This window comes from Lissotriton vulgaris, chromosome 10 (assembly GCF_964263255.1).
Source record: "Lissotriton vulgaris chromosome 10, aLisVul1.2, whole genome shotgun sequence".
NCBI classification, from domain to species: domain Eukaryota; kingdom Metazoa; phylum Chordata; class Amphibia; order Caudata; family Salamandridae; genus Lissotriton; species Lissotriton vulgaris.
In genome coordinates, this window is record NC_141698.1 from 761,650,335 (window position 1) to 761,665,832 (window position 15,498).

At 47.7% G+C, this 15,498-nt stretch overlaps 1 protein-coding gene across 1 annotated transcript in view; it reads left to right on the plus strand.

Moving 5' to 3' along the window:
* C10H10orf67 (chromosome 10 C10orf67 homolog) overlaps positions 1-15,498 on the plus strand; it is a 2,378,031-nt gene that overhangs the window by 213,548 nt on the left and 2,148,985 nt on the right. The gene's annotated exons all lie outside the window — the stretch shown is intronic.

Sequence of the window (15,498 nt, forward strand, 5' to 3'; positions counted from 1 at the left end):
TCCTTCAATTTGCTGCCGTTCTCTTTCAAACCTCTCGGCTGAGGAGGCTATCCACCGTTTGTAAGTTGTAATATCTTCATCAGCAAAAGGAAAGAATGCTTGGCCTGCCAGCTCCTTTTTGTAGCGTGGATCCAGAATAGTAGCACAAATGTAATGCTGTTCTGAGTGGATCATTTTAAGACGTTCATCACCTTGTAGGAGCTCTAATAATTTCTCAGCCAGAACAAAAGAGTCTTGGTTTTTTACATCTTTTTCAAACACAGAACACACCTCCTTCAGTTGGTGCTCCAGCATGTACAACAATGGGATAGCTTTTCCCAAATTACAGTCCTCCTTGCTGACTGCACGCGTGAAGAACTCTAAAGGACGAAGCATGCGTGTCAGGCTTTTAACTATGTTCCATTGCACCGCACCCATCCTCAGGTCCTCCTTCTGAGCTGTACCCTCTGTTAAGAAATAGTGATCGAGTACCGTATACTGCTCATACAGACGCTCAAGCATGTAGATGGTTGAGTTCCAACGTGTTACCACCTCCTGGATGAGTGCTTTCACTGGCATTTGACGTTGATATAGCAGGCTCCTCAGCTGCTTCCGGGCCTTAAAAGAATGGCTGAAATGGTTGCACATTTTTCGGCAGGTGTCCAGTACTCTGTACGCTGCACTGTCTTTATTACCCAAGAATTTTTGGACAACCAGGTTTATACAGTGCGCCAAACACGGCACTCTGAAATACTCACCCAGCCTCATGGCCTTAACTATATTGGCGCCATTGTCCGTGGAAACATAACCAACCTGGCGTTTTTTTGGGGACAGCCAGTTAAGGACCTTTGTGTTAAAGACATCCAAAATGTTTTCTGCTGTGTGACGTTTCTCCAAACCAAACATGGCTAGTGTTGCATGTTTCCGAGCAGCTTTAAAAACAATGTCCGGGTCAACACCTGCGTTTAGCTTTGCTTTAGCCCCTGAAAAAGAGACCCAGTGTGCAGTGATGCACATGTAATCAGCGCCTGCGCCACTGGTCCACATGTCTGTTGTCAGATGTATAGTGTGAACAGCACTCTTCTGCAAAGCTGCTCCGATCACCTTCAGAACATCTTCATGTAGTGCTGGAACCGCAACTCGGACAAAATAGAACCGGATAGGAACCTTCCATTTAGGGCAGAGCGCTGCCACTAATTCTAGAAAACCAACCCCTTCTACAAAAGAAAAAGGGAGAAGGTCCAGAGCCAGCATTTTAGCCAGCTTAGTGTTATACAGACGCGTCAGTGGGTGGTTGCGTTCATATTGCGCTTCTGTAAACAACATCTTTTTAATGTTGCCCTGGACCAAGGATTTACGGGATGATGATGATATCTTCGACCCAGTTACGCTCGCTGATGAACTTTTTCGCATTGATGTCTCACTCTCTCCCACACTCTTAGTGTGGCTCACATGGGGTGTGCTGCTGACAGGGGTACTGGGTGTAAGTGAAGTGTTTGAATCGTCTTCTTCCTCCTCGTCATCATCAGATGAAAAATCAACGTTTTCATTACGTGCAATTCGGGCTTCCTTGACCGCCTCTAGGTGCGCAAACCATTGGACAGCGTGCGTTCTCCTAAGATGACCTCTCTGGCCTCCGGTACCATAGTTGGTACCAAACTTACCACGACTAACTCGAAGCTTACAAATGCTACAAATGGCTACGTTTTCCTTTTTTGGGCAAACACTAAAGAAGTCCCAAACTGGAGACTTGAAATGTCTTTGGGGGCCGGAGGAGGCGGCGATACTGGTGGTGGTGGTCCTGCTGCTAATGCCAGATGAAGTGGAGCATGTGGATTGCCGAACTACAGTACGTTTTGCACTTTCACCACCACTAATTGAGGTCGAGGTGGATGGAGGTCCCACTCCCTTCTTGCGAGGAAGAAATATGGAAGCGGTAGGTGTTGGTGTACTAGTTAACTCCAAATCCAATGATTGTTGTGTTTCCATTGACTCCTCGTCGACATCATCACACTCAGCAGCTTCTCGGGATAGGGTCAAAATGTCTCTTTGCTGCATGCCCGCTGGGGCTGCAGTCACCATTATGATGACTGGATCGTCGTCGTGAATGGCTTCATCAGCAGCAGTATGCGTCACTTCTTGTTGAGCCTCATCACACTCCATAGGTATGAGTTTTTCGACGACCTTCCTTTTACGCTTAGGTATCTTTGTCAGATCATGGTGTGCCTCACTCTCAGACAGCCTTGGTGGTTCCCCATCTTCATCCCGATCATCAGAAGGAGGTGTGCTTGAAGAAGATGTAGACCTCACCCTTGATCTCTTCCTTGCTAGGGGTGTGGAAGACAATGAATGATTATCAGGAGGAGTGGTTCCTCAAATGATACCTCGCCTTGATTGTCGATTTCCTGATGTGCCTCTACGTCGGGAGGAACAACTATTGTGGGCACTTGTGACCCTCCATGCACCTCTGCTTGCGCATCTCCTTGCGCTGCCTCTCCTTCCACATGTACTTGGGCTTGTACTTGCACATGGTGTTGTTGTTGCGGCTGTGGTTGTTCAACACTTGTCAGATGACTTACAACAGGCTGTGTTGATTCAGGGACATTGCTGCTACTTTCTTGCGATGAGCCAACATCACTGGTCGATGGTGATTGGAGAAGTACACTGACTGCCGCTGAAGCACTCAAGGGCTTTGACTTAAGTTGGCGTGGTGGTGGAGGCACTGAACCCAATGGAGCGGGGTGCTGCTCCCAGCTTGGTCCCCAGCAGATCCTGCTGCTGCAGGCGTACTTTTTTGTTTGCTCCCAAAAAACGTGGCGGTTGGCACACCAGCCTCCTTGGTAACTTGCTTCTTCTGCTCCTTACTAGCAACTTTCTTGCTAGAGGAGCTACGGAGACCTTTTTTTGGGGCCATCTTCTTCAGAGCAGGTCAGACAGCAGGCCGCAGTTGCACGAATTGTAGAGTTGTCTGAGGCCAGACGTGACGTCGCGTGATGTTATGCTGCACACACACACCGCTGCAGGACTTCTTCCTGGCACTGGTGGTTCTCTTGAGTCTTGTGCACCTAAAAACAATGGAAGACAGAGGAACATCAGTTCAGTTATACACCCCAAAAAAATCGGGAAAAAAAAATCAGCACAATCCCATTCCATCCATGCCCTCCATGATGTTTAAGTTCAAGACACCCCACAGAAAGACTAGGCCCATGCAAGACTTAATATCCCCGGTGAAAAGGCCACAAGTACAGCCCCCAAAAACGAAAATCACTGAAAAATCAGCACAATCCCATTCCATCCATGCCCTCCATGATGTTTAAATTCAAGACACCCCACAGAAAGACTAGGCCCATGCAAGACTCACTACCCCTGGGCATACAGGTTGAAAAGTAGGCAAAATGGTTGCAGGCCTAACAACAATGCCTACATTAAAAATGGCCACTTGCCTCCCTGCACATGGCCAGGGCCTGTAGCAGCACTCAAAATGGCCCCCAGCCACATGGCCTGTCCCTCCCCATGAACACCCCCAAAAATCGAAAAACACTGAAAAATCAGCACAATCCCATTCCATCCATGCCTTGCCCTCCATGATGTTTAAGTTCAAGACACCCCACAAAAAGACTAGGCCCATGCTAGACTCAATACCCCTGGTGAAAAGGCCACAAGTACAGCCCCCAAAAACGAAAATCACAGAAAAATCAGCACAATCCCATTCCATCCATGCCCTCCATGATGTTTAAATTCAAGACAACCCACAGAAAGACTAGGCCCATGCAAGACTCACTACCCCTGGGCATAAAGGTTGAAAAGTAGGCAAAATGGTTGCAGGCCTAACAACGATGCCTGCATTCAAAATGGCCACTTGCCTCCCTGCACATGGCCAAGGCCTGTAGCAGCACTCAAAATGGCCCCCAGCCACATGGCCTGTCCCTCCCCATGAACACCCCCAAAAATCGAAAATCACTGAAAAATCAGCACAATCCCATTCCATCCATGCCCTCCATGATGTTTAAGTTCAAGACACCCCACAAAAAGACTAGGCCCATGCTAGACTCAATACCCCTGGTGAAAAGGCCACAAGTACAGCCCCCAAAAACAAAAATCACTGAAAAATCAGCACAATCCCATTCCATCCATGCCCTCCATGATGTTTAAGTTCAAGACACCCCACAGAAAGACTAGGCCCATGCAAGACTCACTACCCCTGGGCATAAAGGTTGAAAAGTAGGAAAAATGGTTGCAGGCCTAACAACAATGCCTACATTCAAAATGGCCACTTGCCTCCCAGCACATGGCCAGGGCCTGTAGCAGCACTCAAAATGGCCCCCAGCCACATGGCCTGTCCCCCCCCATGAACACCCCCAAAAATCGAAAAACACTGCAAAATCAGCACAATCCCATTCCATCCATGCCCCCCATGATGTTTAAGTTCAAGACACCCCACAGAAAGACTAGGCCCATGCAAGACTCAATACCCCTGGTGAAAAGGCCACAAGTACAGTCCCAAAAAACGAAAATCACTGAAAAATCAGCACAATCCCATTCCATCCATGCCCTCCATGATGTTTAAGTTCAAGACACCCCACAGAAAGACTAGGCCCATGCTAGACTCAAATACCCCTGGTGAAAAGGCCACAAGTACAGCCCCCAAAAACGAAAATCACAGAAAAATCAGCACAATCCCATTCCATCCATGCCCTCCATGATGTTTAAATTCAAGACACCCCACAGAAAGACTAGGCCCATGCAAGACTCACTACCCCTGGGCATAAAGGTTGAAAAGTAGGCAAAATGGTTGCAGGCCTAACAACAATGCCTGCATTCAAAATGGCCACTTGCCTCCCAGCACATGGCCAGGGCCTGTAGCAGCACTCAAAATGGCCCCCAGCCACATGGCCTGTCCCTCCCCATGAACACCCCCAAAAATCAAAAAACACTGAAAAATCAGCACAATCCCATTCCATCCATGCCCTCCATGATGTTTAAGTTCAAGACACCCCACAGAAAGACTAGGCCCATGCTAGACTCAAATACCCCTGGTGAAAAGGCCACAAGTACAGCCCCCAAAAACGAAAATCACTGAAAAATCAGCACAATCCCATTCCATCCATGCCCTCCATGATGTTTAAATTCAAGACACCCCACAGAAAGACTAGGCCCATGCAAGACTCACTACCCCTGGGCATAAAGGTTGAAAAGTAGGCAAAATGGCTGCAGGCCTAACAACAATGCCTGCATTCAAAATGGCCACTTGCCTCCCAGCACATGGCCAGGGCCTGTAGCAGCACTCAAAATGGCCCCCAGCCACATGGCCTGTCCCTCCCCATGAACACCCCCAAAAATCAAAAAACACTGAAAAATCAGCACAATCCCATTCCATCCATGCCCTCCATGATGTTTAAGTTCAAGACACCGCACAGAAAGACTAGGCCCATGCTAGACTCAAATACCCCTGGTGAAAAGGCCACAAGTACAGCCCCAAAAAAAGAAAATCACTGAAAAATCAGCACAATCCCAATCCATCCATGCCCTCCATGATGTTTAAGTTCAAGACACCCCACAGAAAGACTCAGTCCACCCACCACTGAGTACCCCTGGGCAAAAGGCCCAAAACAGCCCAAAAATCGAAAATTCCAAAATTGTAGTTGCAGCAACTGTAATGCCCCAAACAAACTTGTCAAAAAGGCCTCAAATCCAAATATCCAGCAGCATCCACAAAAAGTAATCCTTCCAGCTCCAGATCCAAATGAAAAGTGACCAGGAGATGGACAAAGCACTGGGAGGAGCCTGCTGGACAGGAACAGGAAGTTGAAGACTGTGGGGCACTTCCTTCCTCCCACCCCCTTCCCCACCTCCCCAAAATGGACTCCTCGCAAAAAAAGTGCAGGCAAATGTCAACCTAAGGAGTTATTCAGATAAAAATCATAATTTCAAGAAGGTTTATGCTGCTTGCTGGTGGATTTCTTGTGCAGAATTGCAAATTTTATATTTTCGCGTGTGCGAGATTGTTGATGCTCGCCGCATCTCAAAGCTCGCAATTGCGAAGTACCGCGAGACGTGATCTTGGCGTACTCGCGTTGACAAACGCTCGCTGCAAAAGTTGGCAAGCCGCGATTACGTAATCGCGCTTGCCAAATTCCCGCGGGATCACGCAGCAAGATCCAAAATGGCGCAGCACTCGCAAAATATCGAGAAAAACAACTCGGCAAACGATGATAAACGGCGCGCGCCGCAAAATTGTATCACCAAGAAAAAAAAAATCCGCTGCGTGCGAATTTGCGGATTTTGCGGGAAATTCGCAAATCTCGCGGATTGCGAATTTACCGAAAATCCGCAAAATCCGCGAGCGTAACGGATTTTCCGCCCATACTGGGGTGCTGGTGGAGCAAGTGTTTCTGTTCCTGAGACTTCAAAACAGGAGGCAACCTCTAATTCAAGCCTTTGAAGATCATCTTCAAGCAGGATACACAGCAAAGCCTTTGTCCCCCTCCTTGGCAGAAACAGCCATTGCAGCCCAACACCAGACAGCACAGGGGCAGTACTTCTGTTGAAACTCACTGTGTACTGTGAAAAATAAAGGATAAATGACAACACTGATATAAACAATTCGCTCTCAGCACACAAGTTTGCAAGGTTTATTGGGAACCCAATCAGAATGCAATCAGAATGCAAATATACGTGCGGCACGGAGACCTCAGCAAAGCTTACTGAGTGCCCAATTGCTATGACAGTGCAGAGACATTTTATAAGTACAAGCCCTACAGGATGGGCATCATAGCATATGCAACCTAGATCAGACTATGTCTTGCTGGACCAATCAATGAGAGGCAATTGTGGTGTGATACCCTTTTAAGGCTCGAAATATGTCTATACCCTGGCGTTGCTGCCCATGTGCTATCTACAAGAGCAGATTTGGGCTTTCCCCTAAAGGTGAAATCTGTGCCTCTGGTATATGCGGACTTGGCACGGACGTGACCGGCCAGGTCATGTCAACATGATTACTGAAATGTGAGGTTTTGCAATAGCTAGCTGGAAGCTGGCGTGTTTGTTCTCGGAAAGCCTTGCCCTGCTTTGCACGTTGCAGCTGACTGACACACAAAATGGAGCATGCGACCATTTTGTGAATTCCTGCTGGTGTCAATTCTTTAGTAGCTCAAAGAAGACTATAGGCCTGGAAACAAATGTATTTGATATCATTGAAATATCCGCTTCATCATCCCCAAATCTGATACTAAATCATATGTTAATCAGAAACCATCTATCCTCATCATCTCTTGTCCCTCATCCTCATTCTTATGGGTGTGGTGAGTCACCATTCCTGGATAGGCAGCGGGCACAGGAGCTGGAAATTACTGTACAACAAGCTGGGCATATTTTGATCAGGAGGCATAGTGTCAAAAAGGCTGCTACCACTATTATAATTCCCTTTAGTATCCAAGAACCCCAGTCTCTGAACCAGTTCATCATGTCTTCCCATAGGCCTCCTGTGTGTATACCGTGGGCCTCATCTCTAATGTCTTTGATCTTTCTTATTGCCTTATTTATATTCCCACTGTTATCCGGTATGAATACACAGCACTGGCCCTGGGTCAGGGAAGATACTTGAAGGATGGAACAGACTCCACCTTCTAGGGTCAGAATCATGGAGGTGAGTTCTTTTGTTATATTTCCTACGGCATCAGTGGTAGAGTCCGCTAAATCCTCAATCATCCTGGATAACTGATGTATCCTTGCTGAGGTATAGACATTGCCTACTACTGGGATCATTGCCCCAAAACCTGTTAATATGTTATCTACCCATTCGGTGTTCTCTTGGCCCTAACTAGTGTCAACTCTTTCTTTTCTGCTGGCACTAATTTTGTGCAGTGGGTCATCTGTGGGATGATGGATGCTAGGTAGCAACTTCCATACGATCCTGGGGGCAGGTAGAAGTATGCCCATGGACCATAGACAAAGAAAAGGCCCTTGTAACCTACCAGACCTGGTGACGGCTCGTCACGACTCCTAACTCGAGTTAGTCTGGTGGTGTGGTTACAACTACTGGTCCCCATGTATATCTGGGGACCTGTCTTGGTGGGTAGTATGCCTTTTATCCTGTTTATCCTGTCTTCACAGTCAAACAAACCCTGCTCTCCTTGAGCAACTTCTTCGAAGGTGCATCCAAATGAAATGCATTGTTTCCAGTTGTCTCTGGACAGCAGTTCTGAAAAACTGCATGTTCTGGCAGCTCCTTTTGGCAAAACCGGTATTCTTTTTTGTGTTATCTTTTCATCCCTGAAGATACAGGAAGGGGCTGAAACTACCCCTACTACGAACCTTGGCACTTTCATGCTGCCTGTCTGCCTTGCACCTATATCATCCCAGCCTGCTCGGCCTCTCCAATCCTCATTCCTAGAAGCCCTGTCAAATCCTTTTACCATCTCTAGATCTCCCTTAGTTGGCTGTGTATTCATGCAAGGGACTTTCTTAGGTCTGAGAAGAGGGGCTGTTGGCTTCCTGCTATAGCTATAGCCAGTGCTACCACTGGAATCAGCAGCCAGTACTTCAGATTAAGTCACACCTGTTGATACCGACACAGACATGCTGTGTTGACCTAGTAACATGTCACGCATCAGAACACAGCCTACATATTTGGATACCGGCAGCACATTGTACTTCAAACTATGTGTGGCATCTGTGGTCAGGTGTGTGCAGGTGTGTGCAAACATAGCAGTCTGATATATTCAAAATTGTCACATATAGTTTCAGCATTTCTATATATTGGTTTTCTTTGTATGTATCCCACAACCTTCCTTAGTCCCCTTTATTCACATCCACCCCCATTTCAGTAATATTCATGGTCATATTCTGTTCATAGTCTTTTGGGGATTTTGTTGGCTCAGCTCCATCACTCCCATCCCCCACTCTTCCATTAAAATGCGGTATTTCAAGTTCTGCAGAATATACTATTATCATCGTTGTTACTAGTATTGCTGGTGCCGGTAACAATATTGCAAGGACCACTGCTTTCCAGTTACATGTGTGTCTTTCAGTGGACTGCATGACTCTGAACAAGCCTGACCCTTCCCTATGCTATGCAATCTTCTTGTGAATAGACCCTAAGTTTATTCTTGGTCCACTCGGGCTTGTGAATAGGCCCTAATTTTATTCTTCTTCCTCTTGGCACTGTGCTAACTGACCCTTAGAGCCAAGTATTTAACCACTGTTTTTCTCTTCTATTTAATGTCTCGAATAAGTCTAGGACCAGTGACCTCTGTTGCAAAAACGGCACGATGGAGAATGTTCAAGGTTTTGAATAATGCTAGGACCAGTACTTTCTATCGCAAAAATGGCACCACTGAGAATGTCAAAACGCAGATCTGTTAATTCTTGCTCTGGACTTGCTCTGGGCCCGTGGGAAAGGCAATCACTAAAAATTAATCTTATTAGCTCACTGAGCAATAGTGGCCTTGGGATAAGTAATGTTAATGTTGCACGTTTGTCTCTCCCTGGGCACAAAATGGTTAATTGTATCCTAAACTGTTGTCCGCAGGCTTGTATTGACACAGATCAAAGTCTATCAGTCCTGAGCCCTTGCATTTAGGCAGCAGTCCATTAATAATTAATCGATGTCTACAGCCTTCTGTTTGTTGGAGCGAAGGTGATATTCTCGGCCAGGCACTGCTGTTGATATCAGCGTTGGCGGGATCCGTCCTTCGTCCTCGGGGGTCGCTTTTTTTGTGTGTGTTGCGTGAATCCACGAAGTTACACCATCACATTTCACTGCTGTAGCCATTGTGAGAATGACCTGCATGGGCCCCCTCCATCTGGGCTGCAAGCAATTCCTCCGTGTGTGGGATTTCACCCAAATCCAATCCCCTGGTAGTAGATCGTGGGCTGGTGGAGTTGCGGCCTCTGGAAGGGACTTCAGCACCTGACAATGGAGGTAACGTAAAATGGCCATTAATTTCTTACAGTAACAGTGAGGTAGTGTGGCTCACTGGTTAGAGGCGGCAGACCCGAGAGCAGAGGACGGCCCGGGACCAGGGTTCGATTCCCGGCGCAGCAGGTTTCTGGACCAGGGTCAGCGGACTCGATAATTCTCTCGCCTCGGTGCCCACTCTGATCAGCGATCACACTCGGCAACTCTGGGCATTAGCTTGCCTCATCCTCACTAACGGCCCCACCAGACCGCCAGGGATGCCTGGTCTCACCCTGGAGATACCCATTAAGGGACCATCTCTCAGGGAAGCCAGGAAGGTTTTCGCAGCGGTCGCAGCGCCTTGGGACCCTCCGGGTAAGTAGTTCGCTATATAAATGCCTATACATTTACATTTACATTTACAATAATAGGTCGTCAGTTACTGACAGTGGGGCTGTGGACATGTGTCCTGGAATGTGCATGGGTCTGCCAAATACAATGTCATGTGGGCTCAGCTTCGTTACTCTGTCTGGTGTACATCTCATTGCTAGTAATGCTAAGGGCAGCGCATCTGCCCAGGAGAGGTCTGTTGACGCACAAATTTTAGCTATCTTGTTTTTCAACACCCCATTTTTCCTCTCAACAGCGCCTGCTGCTGGTGGATGATAAGCACAATGCAATTTCTGTGTTATTGCAAGCCCCTTACATAGTCCCTTTATGACATTGGAAATAAATGCAGGCCCATTGTCGGACGCAAGGAGGGAGGGTACCCCAAACCTTGGCAGTAGTTCCTTCAGTAGGCACTTGGCCACGCTCTGTGCATCACAATGTTTGGCGGGGTAGGCCTCTGTCCATTTGCTAAACATACAGACAATGACCAAAACATAACGATCTGTTTGAGTGGGGGGCAAGTCTATAAAATCAAGCTGAAGGCTTTCAAATGACCCGTGAGGAGGTGGGAAGTGGCCAGGCGCAGTTGGTGTACCTTTTCCGGTGTTGTATTGGGCACAGACAGAACATTGCTTGCAAAGCCTTTCTGCTGTCTGGCGAAATTTTGAGTTATACCAACACTGGGAAAACAATCTGATCAAACCATCATGTCCCATGTGAGGGCCCATGGAACAGTCTGCTCATTGAAGGGAGCATGGTGGAAGGCAAGCATATCCTCCCATTCCTTTTCCTGGTTGGCCGCACTCATCTGAATATGTATTGGGTCAAAATGTAATGAACCACTATCCTCTGTGGTTTCTGTTGTGCTGCCTACTTATTGTACCATTGTTCGCTGGCAGCCTTTAAGTGCTATTCTCTTCGCTTCTTGGTCAATGAAAGCATTGTCTCTGGAAATGGGGTCTTTTGATGAGGTGTGGGCAGCACATTTTATGATAGCCACTTTGAAAGGTAGTAGCAGAGCTTGGAGAAGGTCACAAATCAATTGTGCATGCTGTATCTGCTGGCCTGCTGATGTAAGGAACCCCCTCATTGCCCATAACTGGCCAAAGTCATGGACCACCCCAAAGGCATACTGGCTGTCCGTGTATATATTCACCTTCTTCCCTTCAGCCCACGCACATGCCCTCGTAAGTGCCATGGGTTTGGCTGCCTGTGCACTCTTTGCTGCTGTCAGCCTTCCCCCTTCCAATAATCTAGTAGCTGTGCCCACCGCATAAGATGCTTGTAATACTCCTGTGTCATCCCTTAGGCATGACCCATCTACAAATAAATCTCCTTGAGCATCTGGGAGTGGTGTATCTTTAAGGTCTGGGCATATCTTAGTATGCCTATCTATGGCCAAGGCACAATCATGAAAGGAATCATCTGAATCAAAATCCTCCAGCTCATGTTCAGTTGGTAGCAAGCATGCGGGGTTCAGAGTGGTACATCTCTTGATGATAATGTGTGGTGTTGAGAGTACTAACTCATACCTGGTGAGGCGTGCATTGGTGAGGTGCTGTGTCTTAGTGAATGTGAGAAGTGTGTCCACTTCATGTGGCACGTGTAGGACTAGTGTGTGTCCTAACACTAAGTTGTCTGACGGTTCCACGGCAAGTGCTGCAGCTGCCACTGCTTTCAGACAAGGTGGGAGCCCTGAGGCCACTGGGTCAAGCGTGGCAGAGTAATAGGCCGCTGGGCGGTAGAAGGCTCCATGTTTCTGAGCCAAGACCCCCTTTGAGCACCCTCCCTTCTCGTGGCAAAACATGTGAAAATCTTTGCTATAGTCCGGTGTGTCTAGTGCTGGTGCTTCCCTCAATCCTCTTTTCAGCTCATTGAAGGCTGTCTCACATTCTTGTGGCCAGGGTACAGTGTCATGTATGTCTTTGTGTGTGAGTGCCTGTAAGGGTTTTGCAATGAGAGAGAAATTCGGTATCCAGTGACGACAGTACCCTGCAACCCCTAAGAATGCCCTAACCTCCTTCTGAGTGCGGGGTCTGGGGAAATGGGTGATTGTCGAAATTCTGTCTGGCAGCAGTTTTCTTGTTCCTTCTGTTCCTTCTGTTAACTCATGGCCTAGGTACTTCACAGAGGTGAGGCAAAACTGTAATTTATTTGGGGAGACTTTGTATCCCTTTAGTGCTAAGTGGCACAGGACAGCGATGGTGTCCTTTACGCAAGCTTCCCTCGAAGGTGAGGCAATAGTAAATCGTCAATATACTGGATAAGCGTGGATCACTCCTTTAGTTCCAGGGAGTCTAAATCTGTTTTTAAGGCATGTGTGAAGATGGAAGGTGACTCTATATAGCCCTGCACGAGTGTTGTCCAACAAAATCTCTTCTGTCTAAAGCTAAAGGAGAAAAAATGTTGGCTGTCCGGGTGCAAGGGGATGGTAAAGAAGGCGGAGCTAAGATCCATCACTGTGAAGGTGGTGGCTGTCACTGGTATGTTAGATAATATTGTTGCTGGGTTCGGGACCACTGGGAAAGAGGGCAGCACTATTTTGTTCAATTCTCTCAGTCTTGTGTGAATCTATATACAGGGGCCCGTTCGGGCCCTTGGTGGCCTTCTTTACCAGGAGTATCGGTGTGTTATATTGTCTGAATTGAATTTCTCTTAAAATTCCTTGCTTCAGGAGGTCCTGTATTACTGGTGCGATGCTTTCCTCCCTCTCTTTGGAGATTTTGTATTGTGGCACTCTTGGGAGAATTGCCCCTGGCTTTAGTTTTATCTGTACCGGTGGGTAGTTCAATACCCACCCTACGTCATTGGCACTTGTTGACCAGACTTCAGGCGGCACACAATGGTGTAGTTCTGGTGGTATTGTGGGGTCTATGCATGTCATGAAGGCTTGTACCATTAGACCATTTGCCTTGCTTTCTAGAAAGACCCCTGTTGGTGAGCAGTGTATGGTGCATTGCAATTTGCATAACAAATCTCTCCCCAGCAAATTCACCGGGCAAAATCTGCTAAGAATAAACTGGTGGTGCACTGTTATTGTGCCTACTACAAACTGTAATGGCTCAGTAAGGTATTCTGTAATAGGTTGGCCAGTCATGCCTACTGCGGTTATCGTAGTCCTAGAAAGTGGAGCCTCTGGCGTTGTTAGTGCCTTCAGCATTGATCTTTGAGCCCCTGTGTCAATTAGAAATGGAACAAACCTACCCAATATTTCTCCCTCTAAATAGGGTCCGGATTGATCTACTGCTATTGCGGGTGCTATCACACAGTTTCCTATTTTCAGGCATCCCTAGAATGATGTTGGGGCCGGTGGTAGAGGCCAGTCATTGGTTACTAGTGTCCAGCCCTCCCCCCTCTCCATTGCTGCTGGGACCCATTTTTCTGTTGCGGATTGTCTCGGTACCCTGCGTGCCAAGTGTAGTTGGTGTGCTGGTGTCTGCCCTCTTGCCCGCTGTTCTGTTTGTACCTGCTGTCCTCATTTCTTTTCTTTAATATTGGGCAATCTGCTTTCCAATGGTTGGGGTCCTTACAATAGAAGCATGCTGTTCATTGTGGTGGCAGGGAGGCTGATCTGCGGGGTAAGGAAGGTGTCCTACCCGTCTGTTGTTTTCCTGCGCCTCGTGCCCCTCCACTGCTCCTTTCCCTTCCTCTACTATTGCTGTAAAACCGTTCTTGTGCCACCATTAGCCTCACTTTTTCTTTCTTTAATTTTACTGTCTCCATCGCCTGCGCACTAGACTGGAAATCTGAGCAGTATTTGGCCGCTAACAGCACTTTTTCCACAGGTTCCTGCTGCCACCGGAAAAAAGAAGTTTACAAGTGTGTTCTGATAGGTGGTGTGAGACCTTGTACAAATGTAGTTACCAGGGCGGGCATTGCATCCCCCATGGGGTTTTTCAATCCACTGTTCTGCCTATACACTTGCAGATGACTCAGAAAAGGGGGTGGTGATGAACAGAGTGTCTGAATTAAGCAGACCACTCTTACCCAGTCCAAAGATCAGGGCTTGATCCATCACCGTTATTTATCTCACTGCACCATCCCAGCTCAGAACCTGGCTATATGCAAATCAGTCTGTCCCTGGCCCAGTGCATCATGGGAACAGGGCAGACTAAACTACCAAGCCAATTCTTCACCAGAAAGGAGACAAGCTACCGGGGACCGGTTTCTGGCATTTCAGCCTTCTTCGGCCCGGCTTGCTTGAATCCTGATGGTGCAGTGAGAAAGGGACTCATGTCTGAGTATACCCTGCCACACCTATAGTGGCCAAAAACGATTCAGAAAAGGGGGTGGTGATGAACAGAGTGTCTGAATTAAGCAGACCACTCTTACCCAGTCCAAAGATCAGGGCTTGATCCATCACCGTTATTTATTTCACTGCACCATCCCAGCTCAGAACCTGGCTATATGCAAATCAGTCTGTCCCTGGCCCAGTGCATCATGGGAACAGGGCAGACTAAACTACCAAGCCAATTCTTCACCAGAAAGGAGACAAGCTACCGGGGACCGGTTTCTGGCATTTCAGCCTTCTTCGGCCCGGCTTGCTTGAATCCTGATGGTGCAGTGAGAAAGGGACTCATGTCTGAGTATACCCTGCCACACCTATAGTGGCCAAAAACGATTCAGAAAAGGGGGTGGTGATGAACAGAGTGTCTGAATTAAGCAGACCACTCTTACCCAGTCCAAAGATCAGGGCTTGATCCATCACCGTTATTTATCTCACTGCACCATCCCAGCTCAGTACCTGGCTATATGCAAATCAGTCTGTCCCTGGCCCAGTGCATCATGGGAACAGGGCAGACTAAACTACCAAGCCAATTCTTCACCAGAAAGGAGACAAGCTACCGGGGACCGGTTTCTGGCATTTCAGCCTTCTTCGGCCCGGCTTGCTTGAATCCTGATGGTGCAGTGAGAAAGGGACTCATGTCTGAGTATACCCTGCCACTCCTATAGTGGCCAAAAACGATTCAGAAAAGGGGGTGGTGATGAACAGAGTGTCTGAATTAAGCAGACCACTCTTACCCAGTCCAAAGATCAGGGCTTGATCCATCACCGTTATTTATCTCACTGCACCATCCCAGCTCAGAACCTGGCTATATGCAAATCAGTCTGTCCCTGGCCCAGTGCATCATGGGAACAGGGCAGACTAAACTACCAAGCCAATTCTTCACCAGAAAGGAGACAAGCTACCGGAGACCGGTGTCTGGCATTTCAGCCTTCTTCGGCCCGGC